Source organism: Callorhinus ursinus, unplaced genomic scaffold (genome assembly GCF_003265705.2).
Source record: "Callorhinus ursinus isolate GAN/ISIS: 27379988/994484 unplaced genomic scaffold, GSC_fseal_2.0 scaffold7, whole genome shotgun sequence".
Lineage (NCBI taxonomy): Eukaryota > Metazoa > Chordata > Mammalia > Carnivora > Otariidae > Callorhinus > Callorhinus ursinus.
In genome coordinates this window covers 31009668-31032669 of record NW_027397069.1, presented here as the reverse complement: position 1 = coordinate 31032669, position 23002 = coordinate 31009668, and positions in this window count along the sequence as shown.

Genomic DNA, 23002 nt, shown 5'->3' with positions numbered 1-23002 from the left:
GTCCTTCATAATTTAACATTTTAATCATTTCAAGGTGATTTGCTTTTACTGTGAGAAACCCTGTGTTGGCACTTTCCCCACATGTTTCCCAGGCATAATCACATATTAGTTGCAATTTTCTCTGCAACATAAGACTTAATTATGCTAAAGAAAAATGCTTCTTTTTTAATAAAAGGTGTAAAATACCACTGGTATCCAGTTTGAGCTAATACTAAGACTGGAAACTCATTACCCCTAAAAATGTCAGTTCTGATGAAGCATTTAAAAAAATTCTAAGAATCAAATTCAAAATGTCTTTACTAAGCTGTTTTATGGTAGCGTGTAGCATTGGAAATGTGATGAGTCTTCATGTAAAAATGCTGATTTGAATTAGATTTAGAATGTATGTCATCCTCAATTAGCCTTTCCTTCATCAAAATGATCTCACAAACACGGAGAATGAATCTTTATTTCCTCCTTTGCACATGGGAGGTCATTTGTCAGATTTAATATACTTCTACCTATGTCTTCCTACATGCTTGGAGTTCAAGATGGATGACCATGGACTTCCAGAAAAAGTTTCTAGCTTAAAACTTAAATTTAATTTTAATATAATGCCAAAACCATTCATACTGAGACTGAAAATTAGAATAACATTTACTAAAATAACACTGATTTATTTCCATTTAGGGGGGAAATTTTGTCTCCCCCCCCGCCCCGCCATGGAAGTTTATATACTAGTAATTATCCAGGTAATCCAGGGTAAGAAACATTACATGATAAGCAATTCTTTCTTGAATCCCATTTATATACTTTTATGGGATAGACGTGAATTAATACTACTGTCTGTGATATTATATATGGTTGTTTGTTTAAACTCAATTAGTCTAAGGAATTCTGTAAATTAACATCCAACAGCTGGACAATTATGGTGACCTTCAATACAGGTATCAATTTAGAGATTATGAAGCCCAACAAAAATGTAGTCTGGTTAGACTGGTGGTATAAGATTTATGTACTGAATGGTTTTCGAGGGTACCCTGAATACATGGTTATGACTGCTTTCTCAAGAAACATATATCCATTTATTAAGGTGCTATTTGCAAAGCCAGGTATTTACAAAGACAGTCCCTGAGGAATTTGGCTGTTTAAGAGAGCATTCAAGTACCTGCAATTATAACTAAGAACTTTATTTCCCCTGTGGGATATTTATACCTAGGCAAACATTTTAAAACTAGCTGTGTTGGTTTGCTTGAAAGACAAAGAATCACCTCGTTTTGCAGGGCCTTACTGAAGACTTAGGAGTTAAGCCTAATACCATCTTCAAGGTGAGACAATAGAGCAAAATGATGGGAAATTTTTCGTTCTAGCTTTTGTAATAAAAATGGTGGCTGCAAAATTTTGTCTTGTACCATAAATGCTATTGACACTCATAAAAGAAGTTAGAAAATAATGCTACATACTGCATGTTCATGAAACATTTAGCTCTATAACAGCAATAAAAATAATAAATTTTTAATGTTACAAAAGAATGCTTTGAAAAGTTCAGTGGAGAATTCAGAGGAAATAAACAGAAGACAATCTATAGAGTTCCAAAAGGATGAATGGAGTGGCATGTATGTAAATTTTTAAAATTCTTGAAGATGTTTTATAAATACAAAGGCAAAAACAAGTACCTACAGGAATTTTGATATGGATTAGGATTACAATGATCATAGGAATTGTTTTTTAAAATTTCAGGTAAAATAGTTACAAAAGAACCCTAAAGCTACTGCTGTAACCAGCGAACAATCTATTAAAATGACTGTAAACTCCAGTTGCATGTTAAGTTTCTGGTTGTTAATGCACAAATGAATATTGTACTATAGTTTCTATTTCAATAGCTGTAATATTAACCCTATAACCCAATTTCCAGAGTATAATTACAATAACTGTTATCACTTAAATATTAAACTAGTTTATAGCTCTTTATGTTTATCATTTCCTAATATTGTACTCTAATCAATTTATATAGTCACATGCATCAGCTTAATCAATAAAGTATGTTTGGGCAAAATCTATAGCAGAATATGAACATCACACTTTGGAAAACAAAAGATATAATGCCCTATGGTGAATGTTGCAATAAAAATTTAAAGGTAAAATTTGAAGATAAGGGGCGCCTATGTGGCTCAGTCAGTTAAGCGTCCAACTCTTGATTTCAGCTCATGATCATTATCTCATGGTTGTGACATCAAGCCCTATGTCGGGCTCCATGTTGGGTGCAGAGCCTGCTTACTATTCTCTCTCCCCAACCCCCACCCCTGCTTATGTGTGCTCTTTCTCTTAAAACAACAAAACAAAAACTGAAGATAAATTTTCTTGGTATTGTTTCCTGCATGTGAAAAAGATGTATATGAGTACAACACACAAGACAAAATGACATCGTATTTGATACTAAACAGAATGATTTATTTTGAACTGTATAAAAATCAAAATAAAGACTTCCTACATAATAGGTAATTATATACTTAAGGGTGAAATATGCTGTTAGATTAAAAAAATTTCTGAATATCATTCAGTATTGCACCACATAGTTTCCACTCCTATGGAATTTCCATAATAAGCAAAGGAGAGAGGTAACATATAAAATACATAAGATACCTTCAGTAGTGGGAAGGGATACTGTAAAAAGAAAATGTTAGAACAAGGGAGAGGATGAATGGAGAGAGTAAACAGATGGCTTCTATGGAAGTCACCAGTAAGCCAAGACAGAAAGCAGTCAAGGGCAAAGATGTGAAATGGCATCCCAGGTGCAGGGAACAGAGATACAAAAGTGCTCAGAAAAGGAGCTAGGTATGTGAGAGAGAGAGAGAGAGAGGAAGGTCAGTGTGGCCAGAAGGGAGCATGAGAAAGAAGATGAGGTAAGAAGCATGCACAGATCAAAGAGCAGTGAAGACAACGACAATCCTGATTTACACTGGACATGTGATATGTGCCAGCCATGCATTTTTTTTTTTAAAGATTTTATTTATGGGCACCTGGGTGGCTCAGTTGATTAAGCGACTGCCTTCGGCTCAGGTCATGATCCTGGAGTCCCAGGATCGAGTCCTGCATCAGGCTCCTTGCTCAGCAGGGAGTCTGCTTCTCCCTCTGACCCTCTTCCCTCTCGTGCTCTCTATCTCTCATTCTCTCTCTCTCAAGTAAAATCTTTAAAAAAAGATTTTATTTATTCATTTGCGAGAGAGACAGAGAACAAGCAGGGGGAGAGGGAGAGGGAGAGGGAGAAGCAGACTCCCTGCTGAGCAAGGAGCCCGATGCGGGACTCGATCCCAGGACCCTAGGATCATGACCTGAGCAGAAGGCAGACACTTAACCATCTGAGCCACCCAGGCGCCCAGCCATACATTGTTTTAGCGTTTAACCTGTGGATTCCACTGGGCCTTATCCCCAAGGTAACACATTTAGCTTTTATTCAAATTGAAATGGGAAAAATGTCATTGAGACCCGTTATAGCTCTCTCTGATAAAATCTGCTATAAGCAGAGGAAACAGTGGGAAATATGGGTCAAGGGAGTTACTCTTTTTTTAAAAGATGATTTAAGCCATGTTTTTATGAATATGGGGAAATAAATCTAATGAAGGAAAGTCATGACTCAGTTTCTTCATCATTAGAAGGGGGAATAGAAAATCATGGTTTGTTATAAGAATTGAACAAAATTTGTTTGTGCTTGTGTTTACTTCCTGACTTATAGTGAGTACTCAAATAGTACTTACTAAGATGGTGATGGAGGAAAAAAAATAAAAAGGAAATTACCTTAAGTAAAGGTACTTAAGGCTTATGTCTCTCTTTAGTAAAACTAAATGGTTAGGTGTAATTGACTTAAGTTGTGTAGAGTGGCTTCAAAGATATTTAAAAGAATCCACTGTGTTAGGGTAAGCATTGACCATCAACCAAAAGGAAAGACAATTAAAAGAACAAACTGTCAAAATTAGGCACGTGATCTCAAAATTCTCTCAGGATTATTTTTCTCAAGGTATTTGCTTTATAAATATCAATATCTCACTTTCTGTTATGTACCTATGGCATCAAAGCACAATCATCTATTTTATAGGCTTAACAAAATGCATTTTTTTAGATAGAACAGAAATATCTCCATTTAGTGTAGGTCTCTTAGGTCTCAGAAATCAAAACCTAAACAGAATGTACTTCTGACTACTTCAATACAATAAAGAACAAAATAGAAAAAAAAAGGCAATCATTAATACATAGTGATATCATCTCCAAACTAAATTGCAAATACTCAATTGCAAAACATTCGGTGTTGCTTTAAGCTTCTACGATTCCGGACAAAAATGTAATCACATATAGTGAAATGAATATTGTCAGAACTTGTCCCTACTAAAAGATCTTCTGCCTGAAAAAAGAATCAATCACAAAAAGACATAAATTTCTGTTTATGGAAAAGAAACAAATTAACTTAAAGAACAACAAGTACAGTTTTTTAAATAGTCATGATTTGCTCAAATCTGATTTGTGATTCAGCAATATATGACAATAGACAAATTATTTTTTAAGTTGAAATACGCAGAGGTGTAAGTCATTGAAAATCTGGCCTTCAATATTAGAAAATTGGAACGTGACACACTATCAACAACTTGTTAAAGACTTCCACTGTAGTCAATGTATAAACATATAGTAGGAGTTTGGTGAAGCAACAGTTAGAAATAAGAAGTGCGACAGTACTGCCAATAGCTTTAAGATTAGGTTTGATGAAATAATAAAAGTAATTTAATAGTATCCTCAAGTCTATCACCTATCTTTTTGGTCATTGCTACTTCACTAATATGCCTCCCCATCCCCCCCACTGTAGTTTTCTCCAAGCAAGAGCACTGGTGCCAGATTTGAAGACAGTAGTAAAACTGAAGCCATCTTCCTACCGTTATTCTAGAAAATGAGATCATGGAGGAGTGGGTGAGGAGTGGCCATACTCTGTGTTCCAATTATGAATAATGGACTCTCAGTGTCAAGAGGCAGTTGATCCAAGGATGGGATTAGTGACAGCTGCAACATCAGTGCTGGTGTCCTGGCCCCGACTTCAGGATATACTCAAATGCATTTCTTCTCTGGCCCTTCCAAATTTTGTAAGCAATCAAATACTCCATGTTAACTTCCATTCCACTCAAAATATCTAGAATTGTTTCACTGTTGTTTCAATTACTGCAATCAACTTTGATACAATTGCCCCTTTTTTAAATCAATTATCTTGTTTTACCTACATTAACATATTCAACAGAATTTGTTAAATACCATGAATGTAGAGAAAACTCTGTTAAGTGATTTGTATTTATTATTCTTAATACACATGATGATCCTCTTTGGTAGTTATTACTGCCATTATTTTACTAGTATAAAAACTGAGACTAAGAATGCTTAAGTAGTTTGTCCCAAAGTCACACAGCTAGTAAGTGGCATACCTGAAATTCACCCAGGTCTGTTTGATTCCTAAGGCCACACTTTAATAGGATATACAGATTATAAGGGAGGCCTAATAATAGAGGCAAGGAGGATGGGGAAGTTGGGAGCACGGGCAGAATTGATGGAATAGAGTAAACAAGCCTGAAAGGCTTAGCCTGACACTGCTCCCATTCTACTGCCAATACTTTCTATAATAGTCTTTTAGGTGAGTTAAATATTAGTTCACTTTCTACTTCTAAGGAAATGTGAATATTTATTTCCCTAGGATTACTGCAAGAGTTAAAATAGTGTACATATAGTCCTCAGATTAGAGAAGGTACACTTCTTCCTCTCCCAACAGCTCAAGAGCACATATTAGCAAACTAGGTCACCCTTAACAGTATAGTCTAGCATATTGTTGGCAAAAAGAAGTCCACGTTAACCGTACCTGTTTTTACTAAACTTATATTGGTGTGTTTAACTTCTTTTCACAATCACCTCAATACTTGGTTAGCTGAACAAAATAATGTTCCAAACTTGAAAAGTTATGATTGCAAAATAGATTTATTGCCAAAATAAATAGATGGTAGAGGGGATATAATGAAAGGCAATTTTAATTTTTTTATCAAACCCTAAGTAGTTATTAAAAAGCAAAAAACACCAATCGTATTAATTTCATTGTAGATGAATTAGTATAGCCCATTCATAGCATTAAACATATTATAAATTAACAATGATCTTTAGCTTTAATGAATAATCAGACACTGATATTAATAGAAAAAATATAGTCTTGACTCGAATTTCCAATGAAAATTTATAGATATTTTAAAAGAAATATTGTTTTACCTACAGGAAGGTAGAATAAGGAACTAGCATATCATATCAATCGGAATGTTGTTTTCCCCCGAGTTATCAACTGCAGGTTTCCTTTGCCTTGTTCTCCATAAAAACATAAATACTGCTTTGAAAATTAGCTTTACTTTTCTGTGTCCATATCTGCCTAATAAGTAGGATTCAAGGATTCTTTAGTTTTAGGCTATAGAGGATTCTTCAGTGGCAAATAGCTAGGAATTCTGGCTTTGGAATCAGGTAAACTTGGATAATATTTCTATCTTCAATACTGTCTGGTTTAATGAAACTATGAAAGTTATTTAAACTCTATGATTCCCAGATTCTTCTCTGTAAGAGGAGATAATAACCTCTGCCTCCAACTATGTTGTGGATTAAATATGCCCCCCCACACACGCACACCATTTATTACTAATTTATAAAAGTTAACAATATTAAGGAAATTCAAATTTTTATAATATTCTAAAAAATTTATTTTCTTTTGCAATTTTTTCCTCTTCTGATTCTTTAGAGCAGGGTTTATTCAAGTTTATAAAGGAAGAAGGTATTTTTACTTTTTTAGGCTTCCTCAATTGCACAATAATGGAATAGTTATGGGAAAGTTCAGTGATTTGTTTTTTCTTATTCTCCTTAACATGCTTAAAAGGGTGCTAATATTTAGTTAGGTGAAATCATGCTGGCTTCTGTTCAGACACTAAAATAAAACTTTTTGATTATGTGCTCAGGAACATCTGCTCTGGTGAGGTGTTTTTGTTTTTAATGGCAAAGCGAATGGCAGTACCAAATAAAGACTAGAGACTAATTGTATACAATCTAACCTATTACAACAATATAACATCTAATAAATTTTAGTTTCTCCCAATCATATTGCTAAGCATGCACTTTCCCTTGCCAATTTATAGCACGTGCTATTGCATGGCAGTGATACCCTACATTCAATGAATATTTGATATCTTGCCTCTAATACTTTTTTGTGGCCCACCTAAATGCAATATACAACTTAAGAGTTTTATTTTTCACATGACAAAATATAAAGGCATTTAAAGATATGTTCTCTTTTTCTTCTTATAGTGTGATATATTTTAAATCCTGATTCTGTAATGCTATGGTACCAAAGATACTGATGAGCAGACGGCTAAGGCATCAGCAACCTAGGCCCCCAGAAATGTCCATCATGGCTAAAGTTAACAAATCTATGGTTGCTTATTTATTTTGCAAGACCTCTTAAGAACAAATCTCTCATCAATGAAATGGAGAGACAGGGCAAGAGAGGGAGGGAGTAAGAATAAAAGAGAAAGGAAAAAAAGAATGAAGAGAAACAAACAAAAGAGCCACCTCCCTGTTCTTCAGAGGAGGAAGAACACAGCTTCTAGTCATATATTCATGAGTTAGCTGACTGGTTACTTTGGGGTCATGGGCAGACACCCTCAGTTCCACTCATGCCTTTCTCACCATTTTAATCTACCTGCCAGGAGACAGGCAGCATCCTCCTTCATACTCTGCCCCTGAGTAGAGAGGCCTAACTTAGGACTTCCTCGACTGGCTTGAAATGGAGATTTCATAAAAATAAAGCTGCTTCCCGTCATAGGTGGTCCTCAACTAGCATCCTATTTAAATGTGGGAATGACTCAAGCATTGGAGGACATTTATCACTCAGAGCTCGGATGTTAAACAACAATAGCATCCCTGAGTAACTGGGACAACCTCAAATGTCCCCTCCCCACTTCAAAAGGCTCTTTAGTCGAAAGCTTCATTACCATACTTTGATTCTTTATAAAATGAAAACTATGATATTAAAATATAGACATTAATGCCATATTTGGTAAGGAAATATTATTTAGGGGCAGAAGTTATTAACTTTTTAATCCATATAAAAACATACATCCAACTCGAATTTATTGATATTGCTAGTAATTCTACCTCCAGCAATCTATGTCCTGTGTCCATCTGTCAGGTGGCAGTAAACCTGAACAAGAGAAGTTCAACAATACATTTCTAAAGAGCAGGGTTATTTTCTATATGATTAATATATTTCGATTAAAAATATACCTGATGATATAAAAAGTATCAGCTTGAGATGAAGAACTATTTTTCTAGTCTTTGTCCTCTAAAGTAACTGATCATCAATAAGTCGCCTAATCTCTACAAACCTCACTTTATTCATCTACACATTGAATTTACTAGACTGATTTTCTGTATCATTTATCAGACCTAAAAAACAACACATTTAATTTTTTAAAAGTTATATACCTACACACCGGATACATTTCAAATAAGTGAATATAGAATCTCACTGTAAAGTATTCCAGCATAAAAGAATTCAAGAATACATAGATGCTGCAAAGACCAAATGTTTTCTTTGATGCAGCATAAGTGATGAATCCCATGTAGTATTTTAATAGAATAGATTTAGCTAGTGCCTTTAACACACATTGTGCTTTTTGAAATGCAGGTAACATAAATAAGCTGGTGAGCTCTGTAAATAAGAGAAAAACAAAGTGATGGAATTTTTCTCTGACCTGAATGAAGCTGGCAAATGTTTTGAATTCATGTCTTACTACTGTCCACAGTGCACCCTACTCTGTGACAGTGACATAGAAGCTGTAATTAAGAAATGATCTTTAAGAAGAAAATATAATGAATCCAGAATGCATTTTGTTTAGTCAATCTAAATGAAGGGGCAGTTGATTATCATGTCCAAAGCAGACAACTAGGAATACCACTTCTGATTATCAACAAGTGGAATCTCTATAATGATCTCAGAAAAGAAAAATCTTTGAATCAAGTGAACATGGTAAATATTTAATATCCATAACATTTTTCCAAAATAGGCTTACCATTTTACTTTCAATAGAAATTAAGACACATGCTGACTTAAGAATTAATAAAGACATAGGCTCCGCTAGCAGAATTAATATTCAAATGGCTACATTGTCTCCAAGGCACTTGAATATCAAAAAGGAAGAGGAGATTTTATTGATCTGGGAAATGGCAGCAGGTTATGCTTATTGTATATAATAAAGACTATTGATTTTGTTAAGCAGAAAAATGGCACTTTAAAAAGCCCATTTCATATCAACTGCAACTGAATAGTACTTTCCACCAGTCTGGAAGTTTTCAGAATCATTTTTAATGGAGCAAAAAGTATAATTTGTCAGGAACATCCTTTATACCAACAGAATGAGAGTTCATTGCTATAATGAAGGTTTTCCTCTAATATCTAAATTGAAATTGCAATCTGTTCAACTAACTTAAAATTATAGGCAATGTTCTCTCTGCAATAAAAGGACCTTTTACTAAAGAATAATTTCTTCAGTTTATACCACCTAAGGAGTTTGAGAAGGAAGAGGTTTCTTCCTAAGAAAATATGGATACGTTCAAAAGTTGATGATGACACTTGAACAGAAAGCCAATACACATTACTTCAGTAAGTTGTAATTATTTCAGGGAGTAGTAAAACCTAAAGTGCTACAGGCCTAGAAGTTACTGCAATCTACCACTGAATCACTGCTTATTGATGTTCTATAATATGCTGATGAAAGTGACAGAGCTTGCCACCCCTTTTATACAATAACTTCGAAATAAGACTAATAATTTTTGCATAGTTCTATAAACTAGTGAATATAACTACTCAATATGGCCTACTAGAGGGTACTTATTTTGCCTTTATGTTTTAGAATTCACAGGTTTATTAATGTAGTAAGTTGTTGGCCAACAGGCTAGAATCCAAGTTTCATTTCATTCACCATATATATATCTGAGAGTGATCTCAAATTCTGCCAGGGGACATAGCTAGACAACATTTTCCAGACTCCCTGGTGGTAAAGGATGACCATGCGCCTAAGATCTAGCCAATAGACTGTGAGAAGTGATATATGCCAATTTCCAGGCTGGGCTACCAACGGTTTCCCTATGTTCTTATCCATGCTCTGTTCCCTTTCCAGCTGGCTGCAGTAAAGATGGCCAAAATAAAAAATAAAGACAAATGTTGGAAATGGCCTAACATCTACCCTCCTGAGTTCCTGATTGACAGTATGAAGGAGAACTGTCCTGCCTCGCTATCTTTTTTGCTCACTCAGAACTATTAGATCAGCAAGAAATAAACTATGTTTGAGCTATTATTTATATTTGACTTATTCTATGTAAGAATTGGTATCATTATTTTGACTGATACAGAAGTTTGTACCTTAAATAGAATATTGTTGTAAAAACAAACTATGGATGCTGAATTATGTTGTGCTTTGAAAAGCAGGCAGCAGACAGAACACAGAGTAGACTAGAAGGCTTGAGGGGTTTGTTGTACTTTTGCATAACATCTGGTGTAACCGTTGCTACCAACAATTTGAAAGAAGGACTTACCAAGCCTGTGGCTCTAGAGGGAAAGGTTGGAAAGACCCAAAATGGCATTATGTATCATTTTTACTTGTTTTTAGCAACATATTACAAGAAAGAAATGATTCAAAAAAAGAACTGGCCAGGTTGCAAACATAAATGAAAGGGAAAGGAGAATATTCACAAAACTGGAAACTCCCAGGGAAGAAAAGGCAGCTGTTTCTGGATTCTAAACAGAAGTCTAAAAAAAGTTTGAGAACAACAAATTCCATAAAGACCTCTCAGCTTAAAAAGTAAAAAAGCATCCAGCCCTTGAACGAAGATCAGGTGCTTAGTGGAAAGCTGGTACCTTCCCATTAAAATCTGTTACCCATGTTTCACCAGGATGAGGAGAGAGAGGGAAGCAAAGAAAACATATTTAAGAACTAGGCCAAGTAAAAAGCTTTGGGTCTATTTACAGGTTCCAGAACTGGCTTGAAGCAAATTGGTCAAAAGCGTTCCAGATACTAGGGGGAAGTGTATTTCCTTGACTCTGTGCTGAGAAAGCCCGTGTGAGCAAATCAAATTTCGATTTGCAAACTCTCATCAGAAGAAAGCAGATCATGTGAACTGGGAGGCCCTCAAGGAGAACATACTCCCAGCACCTACTTCAAATGTGGCCATAAGAGGTAATGGACGAGACAGGACCTCCCAGTAGATGGAACTAGGGGGCAAATGAGAAAAACCAGTAAGAGAGTTTATACCGTAGCAGAATCTGGGTACAATAAAGTAATTTTCTCTGGAAAAGGGAAGAGGGTCTTTAAAATGCCTACCCCAAGAGGTTATATTATGGCTATGGACCAGCATGGTTTTAGGTTTCTTATTCTTGTTTCAAAATGGAACACGTATAGTTTACTGTGTGTGCATTTTTCCTATCTGTTCCTCAACTGTATATTAGGAGGGAAATAGAAGCAGGTAACTGGTCTAGTTTATGGATCTTCAAACCGTGAGGAATTATGTAAATCCTGGATTTCGAGCTGTATGCAGTTATTGGTTAAATCACTTTGTATTGATTTTCTTAGAGACAAGGTGACTGACTTTTCTGTGTGGGGGAATTGGGCATATGTTTTAGTAACCAGGAAAGTGGCTGGTGACAGAGAATGCTTGTTGTCACAAAATCTACATTTTCCTCTTCAAGCTGAACACCCAGCTAGACAGATGTCTCAGCCACACTTGCAGTTAGGTACGGACCTGTGACTGACATCTGCCTTAAAGAGCATGAACAGAAGTAACGTGTACCACTGTGGGGCCTGGCCCATAAAACTACCCTGGAACACTCTTTTTTTTCTATCTGGTAATTTGAAAATTGGTAGATAACCATTATGTTTTAGAAGTCGGAGATGCCAGAGCATCTCTCGTCTGGGTTTCTGCATAATTTTGTGGAAAAGAGTCTCTCTCTCATGACCTCTGCATCTGCCCAGGATTTCACATGAGCATGATAAACTTCTAATGTTTTTAATCATTAAAGATTTATAGACCAGAATTTCTAAGCACTTAACAATCTACTGCTCGTGTTCCTTGGTTTTCCTTTTACTGAAAAATACTATAAAATAGAAGGATAAAAAATTTTTTAAAGAAGGATACTAGGACTCCAAGTATAAAACTTCTCATGATTAAACTTCTACTTCAATTAAAGAACTTCTAGAAAATAAAACTGATATAAGTACTAAAAAAAAGAAATGCTATTTTTTATATCTAGATGTATCAGTGATTCCGAATTAGTGTGAAATGCTTAAATTTATACAAAATAGGACATATGAAAGATTTACATCTTGGCATCATTTAGATTCCAATTCCTGTTTATCTGTAGAATACAGAGATTTTTCTTACCCAAATTAAGTTTTTTTATATTACTTTGTTATTCCTAATTTAAGCTGAAGAATTATCTTTGCAATTTTATGAAAACTTCACCGAAAAATCAATTTTATTGCAGTCATAGAAAGTTACAAATATTATTACTTGCTAAAATGCATTTCTTCTATCAGCCCAGTTTAAGTAGATGAGTTCCATGATTATGCCAGCTAAGTGATTTATATTCTCCTGAACTTCCATGGCAATTTGTAATTTTATATTACTTTATACTTTCTGCCATATATTATAGTTTCTTTTATAGATCTCTTATTACAGAAAGCTCTTTGAATATTTTCACTCAGTTCAGCCTTTGTCCTGTACCTTCAAGCCTCTATAACATATTAAAATTAGAAATTGTGTTTTGCTCAATAATATATGCTAATGCATCCATTTATTCCTTTATAGGGCCTCTTTCAGGTCCTGGACCATACCGGAGTATGACTGGAGCTAAATCTTAAAGAAGATCACGGCAGTACAAATCACAAAGGGTAACTTCTATGTAATGATGCTGCACCACTGGTAGCAGCATGGTGTCCCTGCTCCTGAGCGTCTATCTAATGTCAAGTTTGCATTTCTGATACTATTCATGGTTCCCATTCCCTACGTTTGGTAGCCGCTGGCTCCCTGTCAATCCATCCAGCCTGAATTTCCACTTGACCAAATGTAATATGTAGAAGGAAAGTACACTTCCATTTACTATGTGTATATAAATGAGCAAAAAATTTTTTCTTTAATTTTTCCTACTTTTAACAAAGCTGACAGTTTTACACAATTCTCAAGGAGTTACATAGCTCAAAAAAGATAAAAAACAAAAACCCAGGAGCCTTTCCAGGAAAGCAGCTCTGAAGCTAAACCAAAGAAACAGAAGTAGCCCTTGTTCTTTCTTAGACGATGCACGCAGAGTCAGAGTGAAATGTACAAAATGTTAGTATCAGTAACTTCTTTGAGAAAAAGAGATGTATGAAAATCGGTCTCCGAAGATCTTGTGGTATGCATGGGGTATCATAAACATAATTCATATCCATAATCTATTACTTTTTTACCTTATAGATCATAGATCCACTTTAAGAGTTAAATACATATTTTTGATGTTTTTCCCAGAAGTGTATCACTGGAAACTGCAAGCACATTTTTTAAAAAAACCCTGAAAAATTAAAATAATAAAAAAAACAACGGCTATGTTTCTTCCCCCTAAAATCCTTTGCTAAAATTAAGAGACAACTATTAATGGGTTTCTTTTTTAAAGAAACTGGTGAGGGAAGTAGGTCCACACAGAGAGGCAGAAAAGGAAACTGGGGGTTATCAAGAGGCATTCATCACTCTGGCATCAGTGTTAGCAGATGAAAGCAGTGGATCCCTTTCTAGGTTGGAGGAAAAAGAACATATTGTGCAATTATGTCCTGTGCTGAATATACTGTTGGCATTCAACCAGTTAATAATAACAAGAATGAAAACAACTCTGTCTGCGATAAGAATAAGGCTTCCAATATTAGTCACAGTCTGCTTAGCTTTAGGTTGGCTTAGATAAATGTAGTAAAGGCAAAGAAAACATCCCACTCCACACTTTTTGGCTAATTTAATATCTTTGCTAAGTGCTTAGGTAGGACGGTGACAGACATAAAGAAAAATGCAGGGATTGATTGCACTGATAGATAAATAGAGTCCATTTTAGCACAAAGGAAAACCTTTATAATTAGATGTGAATACCTGGTTTCTTGCCATCCATCACATATGCAAGTTTAGGAAAGTATTTTTGTAATGAATTAGAAATGAGTAATATTTCATAATACTCATGATGCATTATATACATCCTGCCATAAATGGCTTGGTCTGTACTGACAGTCATCAGATTCAGAAATGGTTCAACTCGTTTCAAAGACCTTTCCACACACTTCTCTGCCGAAATTTTTTGAACAACTTTGCGTTTTTCAAACATGTGAGTCATTCAAATTTCACAAATGTTTTGTGTAATTTTCCTAAAGGAACTACTGAAGTCCTACCTCAGTTCTTGGCCAACAGAAATCCAATGGTAAGTATTTCATCAGCCCATAAATTGAGAAGACACAAGCTCCATAAAAATGTTCTAGGGCCCTAAACTTAACCAAATGATACCACTAAGAAAATGAGCAAAGTGAGCATTTTAAATACAATTTAATTTAGTGAAGAAACAACAGTGCATTCTAGTTTATATACAGGCCCTAATACCGAACCGGGGGTGGGGGGAGGGGAGGTGGAAATCAAAGTAATCACATGACACAGGCTCTGTTCTTACAAGGAAGATAAAACAAACACAAAGGGGAAGAGAAAGAAAGAGAAGGGACAAGGGGGAGGGAATGGAGATGGAGACTAAGAATGCACCAAAATGTTTGATTAATTCTACCCAGATCTGATCAGCATGAGAAACATTGATCAGATACACCAAGCATACTGGAGCGAAGGGGGACTGGAATAAATAAGGGACAAGCCTAGAGTCTAGAGCAAGCCTGAGATTTTATCGTTATTCTGGAGTGAATACCAGAACTGTAAACTAAAACTGACCTAAGTTTATACAAAGATAGCAGACAGGAGTCCCTGTCTGCTCCAGGTCAGGGTGGCCTCTCAAGTTTCCCTGACAAAATAAGGGAAAGCAGGGCGCCGGGGTGGCTCAGATGGTTAAGCGTCTGCCTTCGGCTCAGGTCATGATCTCAGAGTCCTGGGATCGAGTCCCGCATCAGGCTCCCTGCTCCTTGGGAGCCTGCTTCTCCTCTGCCTCTCTCTCTCTCTCTCTGTGTGTCTCTCATGAATAAATAAATAAAATCTTTAAAAAAAAAAAAAAAAAATAAGGGAAAGCAGAGAGTCATTTTACCAGAAAGGTTTGTGGGAGGTTTTTTGTTGTTTTCTGTTTTTGTTGTTTTGTTTTGTGCTTATTTCTTAAATATTATCATCCAAAGTTCCGAAGCAAATGAAGCTAAAATAATAACAGGAAGAAACTAATACAGCAGATTATCTCTAAGAAAATGTACTTAATATAAACAAGACCGTTTATTTGCTATTCTTTCCCTTAAGCTTCTAGCTATTATCAGCACAATGAGGCAGGATTCTTGAAGTCCTGCTTTTAAAATACTAATTTCTTGGGGTGCCTGGGTGGCTCAGTCGTTAAGCGTCTGCCTTCGGCTCAGGTCCTGCTCCCAGGGTTCTGGGATCGAGCCCCGCATGGGGCTCCCTGCTCCATGGGAAGCCTGCTTCTCCCTCTCCCACTCCCCCTGCTTGTGTTCCCTCTCTCGCTGTGTCTCTCTCTGTCAAATAAATAAATAAGATCTTTAAAAAATATATTAATTTCTTATAAGGAATACAAAAGGGAATTTGCTTATTTTTATTTAATTTCACAAGAATTTGGGGAAGCATTTATAAGGTTAGATTTAAGAGATTTTTATATCTCAATAAAAGAGATTTATTTATTTATATCTCAAATTTATCTTTATTTATATCTCAATATCTCTTGATATTAAGAAAATAACTACTAAAATGACAATAAAGACAATTAAGCCAGTGCATAAAATTATTAATGGATCTGAATTGCTTCATATCCTTAACTCCCTGCTTCAGGTAAACCTTTGACAATAAAAATGTACAAAATACATTTGGACACTTAGAAAATAATGAAAAGCATTCAAGAATGACATTTGACAAAGGCAGATAAGGAGATATTGTACTTGAAAAAATGAGCATTTATAGATCAGCTGCCCCTGATGTGATATATCATAGATTATTAAGAAAATTGTATACCAGTACATTGAATCACTAGCAATTAGTTTGGGAGTAAAAGGAAATGGACTATACTTAATGAATGACGATGGAAGATGCGGATTCAGTGGAAGATGTTTCAAAATTATGAGAAAAACATAAAATCAAGAAAATAAGTCTACATTTATACAACACATATAAGCCTAGCAAAGAAGCAAATACAGAAAGACTACTACTGAAAGAAAAATATATGGTAAACAACAAAGACAAAAAAATCATAACACAGATTGAGCTATTAAGAAGATATAAGAACAGTGTGTCATGGATTCATAACATGCATTCGTAACCAATGACTAGGTATACTGTAGCCATGGACTCTTGAAATAGAGCTCGATTTATAACCCCCAATTCTTATTTACTAGCTGCAGGACGTTGGGCAAGCTGCTTAACTTTTTTCATCTTCACTTTCCTCGCCTGTTAAAGACATGAAGATCTGCATGAAGGGCTGATAATAGTAATGTATTAAAGACCTAGCTTGCAAGAAGAACCTGATGTATGGAATCATTTCAAACCTGAAGCAAATTAGACTAACTTCTAATTTCTTCATACATTCTTAGAATTATCTACCCTTGGTTACGATGATTTCTTTGCTAAATTCCTCAAAATTAGTATATCCCACAAGGCAGACATATTAAAAGGGGTTATAAATGATACTCAGCAACTGTCGATTATAATTATAACCATTTTATTTAAAACTGCAAAACTTAAATAAGGCTAGAGAAAAACTTCACATAAAATGTAATTTTTAAAATAATCTCTTCAAAATACAGATTTAAAAAAAATTTGTCTTATTTATGTCCATGCCTTAAAGTTTTTTTTTTTTTTTTAAGTTTTTATTTATTTGACTGAGAGATAGAGAGCACAAATAGGCAGAGTGGCAGGCAGAGGGAGAGGGAGAAGCAGGCTCTCTGCTGAGCAGGGAGCCAGACGTGGGGCTCAATCCCAGGACCCCGGGATCATGACCTGAGCCAAAGGCAGCAGCTTAACCGACTGAGCCACCCAGGCGCCCCTAAAGGTTGTTTCTTACAAAGAAAATATGATTTTTAAGTTTTTTGATACTTAAAAATCCAAATCAGTAGAGAACATAATTCTTTCTATGCACTAAAATCGGCCTTTATCAAATGATTATTTTCTTTCTTTGCAATGTGTACCCTCTGATTTTAAAATATTTTAGGTTTTAAGTTTTAGGACTATAAAAATTTACAAAAGGATGGAAAGAGCAAGAATGCATTTTGTCTATTTTGTTTATAATAACATATTGCATTAATCCAGGCTTCGTTCAGATAAATTGAAACTGGTTCAATTTCTTCTTGTCAAGGAGAAGAATATAAATGTTGTACAATTGTATAATTGATTTTGTGATTCAAAAGGGGCTCTTTAGTAGAGATAATTTATCAAGGATGACAAAAATGGTAAATGAGTATTTCCTTGGAATTTGGAGAATTTTTCCTTGAAATGTTGAATTTACAAATATTCAATGTTATAACGATCAAAGATTTTTTCTCACAAAATATGTTCCTTAAAAGCTTTCTTCATATTTACAGTTCTTAATCCAAATCAATTCTTCAACTTTATTTCAATGTTTGGTTGTCTTTTATTAAAAAAAAATAAACTATGAAGGAAAGCTATTGCTATGGGTATATTAAATAGAAAGAATATTATTAATAATTAGTTGAGCTTCACTATTAATCTTCTAAACCCCAAACACACTGTCAATTTAGGTTGTAGTTTAAGCATTATTTACAAAAATATTTGATGTCAGGAAATTGAAATAATACTGCCAAATTTTATATATGGGTCACCTGCCTTATAGCAATACATTAATCAAAAGCTTTCCTATATATAAGTTTTTTCTGGTTTATCATTCTCATTTTGTTTATAGCTACATATATTTTCACTGTGTCTGTAATAATAATATTGGGAAAATAATAACCTTCAAGGCATCAGATGAAGTCTCTGGTGATGTCACATTCACTCTGACATTTATACTGACTTCATTTATGACAGACTGAAGGTGATGAACAGGTCCAAGCAAGAGGTCACCTTGTGTCAAGACTGGTATACAATCTGTCAAATGCAGTGACTGTGAGTCTGCTAATGAGGAATTAACTAGACAGAATGTTGCTATTTGACTGTTTTCATGCACTCCAAACCTGTTAAACAATGCTAATCAGGTGTTTATTAAGTGAAACCATTATGCCAAACTTGCTGCAAACCTCACCATATGTCAGGGAGGTTGTAACATATTATTCATCCATTTTAAAGCTAGATTAATAAGAGTCATTTACTAAACTTTTCTCTTCTTAGCCTTTGGCTACACCTTGGAATCAAGGTTATACTTTTTTTTTTCAATTTTTCTTTCAATGGACACACTTAACTCCACAAAACTATTTTAAGTTAGTGCCTCTTGGTGAAAAGCTCTTTTCATTAATTTTTATATTGAAAATCAACCATTTTAATAAGATGAGTAAAAGAACATTTGAATTTAAGCAAAACTGGTCAAATCAATAATGCTTTTGATAATGGAATGACTTAAAATACTTATTATATAAAATTACACATTTTAGGCTAGAAGTGGGCACATTTGTTTTTAGGGGTCTTCATTTTATAAATTAGGAACGAGAAGGCAGTTGCAAGTAACTCTAACTGGACACAATTATACTTAAAAATATCTAAGGACTTCTTCTAATCTAATTTTTATGAGCTAATAATTCCTTTATATAAAAGGACATTAATTATGAGCTCCCTATAAATTGATCCCTAATGGATAAAACATTTCATAACTTAACATGATAGTATCTTTCTCTTTTCTAAGAGCAGTGTTATAATTTACTTAATCCATATAAAACCCCCATCTCTTACAAGTTATTTATGTACTGTCTGTGTTTTAATATATATTTCATTTTAAAAGAAAATAGCCTTTAAGTCATCAGATCTAAGTTTATAAGCAGAAACATCAACCTACCAGCCAAACGATTTGAACAAGTCATGTATTCTATCAATTATAAGATTTGGATCAAAATATTTTCCCGGTATGAGTTTTGAGATGATCAAATTGAATTGATATATAATGCAAATTTTAACTGAAAAATATTTTAAAATTAAAGCTAAAATCAAAGTTCATATTACTATCTAGATATGACTAATATTTTAAATATATATGAAAATATGTTATAATCTTATGGAGCAACAGTATCATTTTTACAGCGTCATTATCATACTTCTCCTTTCTGTCACCATCCTCATCATCTCATATACTCCATGTGTTTAGATATTTCTATCCAACTAGATCTCAAGCTGCTAAAAGCCAAAACTCCATCATCTTTAAAAAATTGTCCATCAAAAACTACCTATATTTTGTACAGAAGGCGATAACATTTTATTGGTTGTCTACACATATAGGAGACTAAATGTCTGGTTTGCCAGCCTCAACTGTTGAAGTTTCCTGAAAAAAATTCACAATTTCTCAGAAATTTGCAAAGACCTTTTCACAGTTTCAAAATTGGAATTAGATGTCCTTTGTGTGGATTCCCATAACACTGTACTCCATTTATCAGATCACTTTCAATATCTCACTAAATATAAGTTCTATGAGGATAGGGACTATGAGGTACAGAAAGATGTGAAGATCTATACATACTTCATAGTCTCATATATACACACACGTTTAGACATATATGCATAGTATGTATCTAAATATGCCTAAAATAAGAGCTTGCACATAGTTATGTGTTCAATATAAAAATTCTTTAATTTGCTGATATGGTTGATGAATGTCCAGTTTTTATAGATATTAGAAGAAAAATTCATTAGACAGTACACAGACTGAGAAAAAAACATACTATGGACAATTATTTCCTTTTGGTTTAGATCTTATGGGTCTTTTTGTTTGATAAAGATGGCCAGAGGTACTCCCTCCTCATGCTTCCACTCTCTCCAATAACTTGGACATTGGAGCAAATCATAGATTATGTAATTTAAGATAGAGAACAAACTCAAAATAATATAAATTTCAGAATGAATGTTTTTAGAGAGATGTGGAGTTTTAAAGGCAATTGAAATCTGAGAGTTTATCTCATCTAGTCTCCAGTGTATTAGTTATTCATTATATAAAAACTGCTGCATAACAGCCGACAACACAGAAATACAAAGGAATACAAGAGATTATGAGAAATTTTATGCCAACAGACTGGACAATCTAGAAGAAATGATATATTTGTAGAAACATAACCTTCCAAAACTGAATCAGGAAGAAATGGAAAATCTGAACAGACCAATTACTGGCAATGAAATTGAATCAGTAATCAAAAATCTCCCAAAGAGGGCGCCTGGGTGGCTCAGATGGTTAAGCGTCTGCCTTCAGCTAAGGTCATGATCCCATGGGTCCTGGGATCGAGTCCCGCATCAGGCTCCCTGCTCCTTGGGAGCCTGCTTCTCCCTCTGCTTCTCTCTCTCTCTCTCTCTCTCTCTCTCTCTCCCTCTGTCTCTCATGAATGAATAAATAAAATCTTTAAAAAAAAAAAATCTCCCAAAGAATGAAGGGGAGTAAGTCAGAGGGGGAGAGGAACCATGAGAGATGATGGACTCTGAAAAACAAACTGAGGGTTCTAGAGGGGAGGAGGGTAGGGGGATGGGTTAGCCTGGTGATGGGTATTAAAGAGGGCACATTCTGCATGGAGCACTGGGTGTTATGAACAAACAATGAATCATGGAACACTACATCAAAAAACTAATGATGTAATATATGGTGATTAATATAACAATAAAAAAATTTAAAAAAAAATCTCCCAGACAGCTTCACAGGTGAATTCTACCAAACAATTAAAGAAGAGGTAATACCTAATCTTCTCAAACTATTCTAAAATACAAAAGGAAGGAAAGTTTCCAAATCCATTCCACAAGGCCAGCATTACCCTGATACCAAAACCAGGTATAGACACTGAGAGACAGAGGGATGGAGGAAAAGAAGAAAGGAAACTATAGGCCGATATCACTGATGAACACAGACACATAAATCCTCAAAATATTAGCAAGCCAAGTACAACAACATATTTTAAAAAATCATTCACCACAATCAAGTGGGATTTATTCCTGGGATGCAAGGGTAGATCTATAATATTCGTAAACCAATCAACATGATACATCACATCAGCAAGAGGAAGGATAAAAACCATATGATCATCTAAATAGATGCAGAAAAAACTTTTAACAAAGTACAACACCCCATTCATGATAAAAACCCTCAACAAAGTAGGTTTAGAGGAAACATGCCTCCTCATGATAAAGGCCATATGAAAGACCCACAGCAAGCATCATTCTCAATGGTGAAAAACAGAGCTTTTCCCCTAAGTCAGGAAAAAGACAACGATGTCCACTCTCAGGACTTTTATTCAACATAGTCCTAGTAAGTCCTAGCCACAACGATCAGACAAGAAATTATAGGCATCCAAATCACTAACGAAGTAAAACTTTCACTATTTGCAGATGACATGATACTATATATAGAAAACCCTAAAGACCCTACCAAAAAACTACTAGAATAAATGAATTCAGTAAAGTCGCAGAATACAAAATTAATAGAAATCTGTTGTGTTTCTTTACATTAATAGTGAAGTAGCAGAAGGAGAAGAAAACAATCCCATTTACAACTGCACCAATAGTAACACCTAGGAATAAACCTAACCGAGAAGGTAAAACTATAAATAAAAGAAATTGCAGATAACACAAATGGAAAGACAGTCCATGCTCAAAGACTGGAAGAACCAATATTGTTAAAACGTCCATACTACTCAAAGCAGTCTATAGATTTAATGTAATTCCTATCAAAGTACCAAATTTTTTCACAGAGGATAAAAAAGAAACCGACTACAAATGGATGTCTGTTTTCTGTTTGAATATTTTAGTAGCAATATACTCATTCTTTGGAAAGTCACATATTTCTAATTTTTAATATTTAGAAAATAACTTTATTTTAACTTAATATTCTACATTTATCCTTAAGTTTCTTTTCTGCCATCTGAAGCAACCTAAGAACCTATTTTTTTTAAAGACTATTTATTCATTTGAGAGAGAGCACAAGCAGTGGGGAGAGGCAGAGGCAGAGGGAGGAGCAGACTCCCCACTGAGCAGGGAGCCCCATGCAGGACTTGATCCCATGACCTGAGCCGAAGGCAGATGCTTAACCATCTGAGCCACCCAGGTGCCCCAACCTAAGAATTTAAATTGCTCTTCATGGGAGCACTTCCCACATTTGATCACAGCCAGCACTGTCAACCTGTTTTCTCCAGACCTTAGCTTTTTCAATCATTCTGTGCATTACATGTTTTAGACCCTTTCAGCACCATTACGTTATATATCCTAAGCAAGAGTCATATTTCTTTCCTATTGTTGATCTTGATATATTTAATATACAACTACTGTTGACTTCAGGATATTTCCATTAGTAGTACCTTGAGATATAATGAAGCTTATGGTATTCTTTCAAATTCACATAAATTCTATGCTCTCCCTTCCATCTTTAGAATATATCCTCTCAAAAATCAAATTTTATTATATGGGAGAGTACTCTAATATTTAATAAGACTTCATTGCTTCAAAAATCTTATTTTTCAGGATTAGCTTTCAAATAAGGTAATGTTTCCTCACATTGAGCACTACTTAAGGTAGTCGATTTGCATTAAGAGCCAAATTATACCCAAACAAACAAATCAACCAACCAACCAAATCTAAAAAT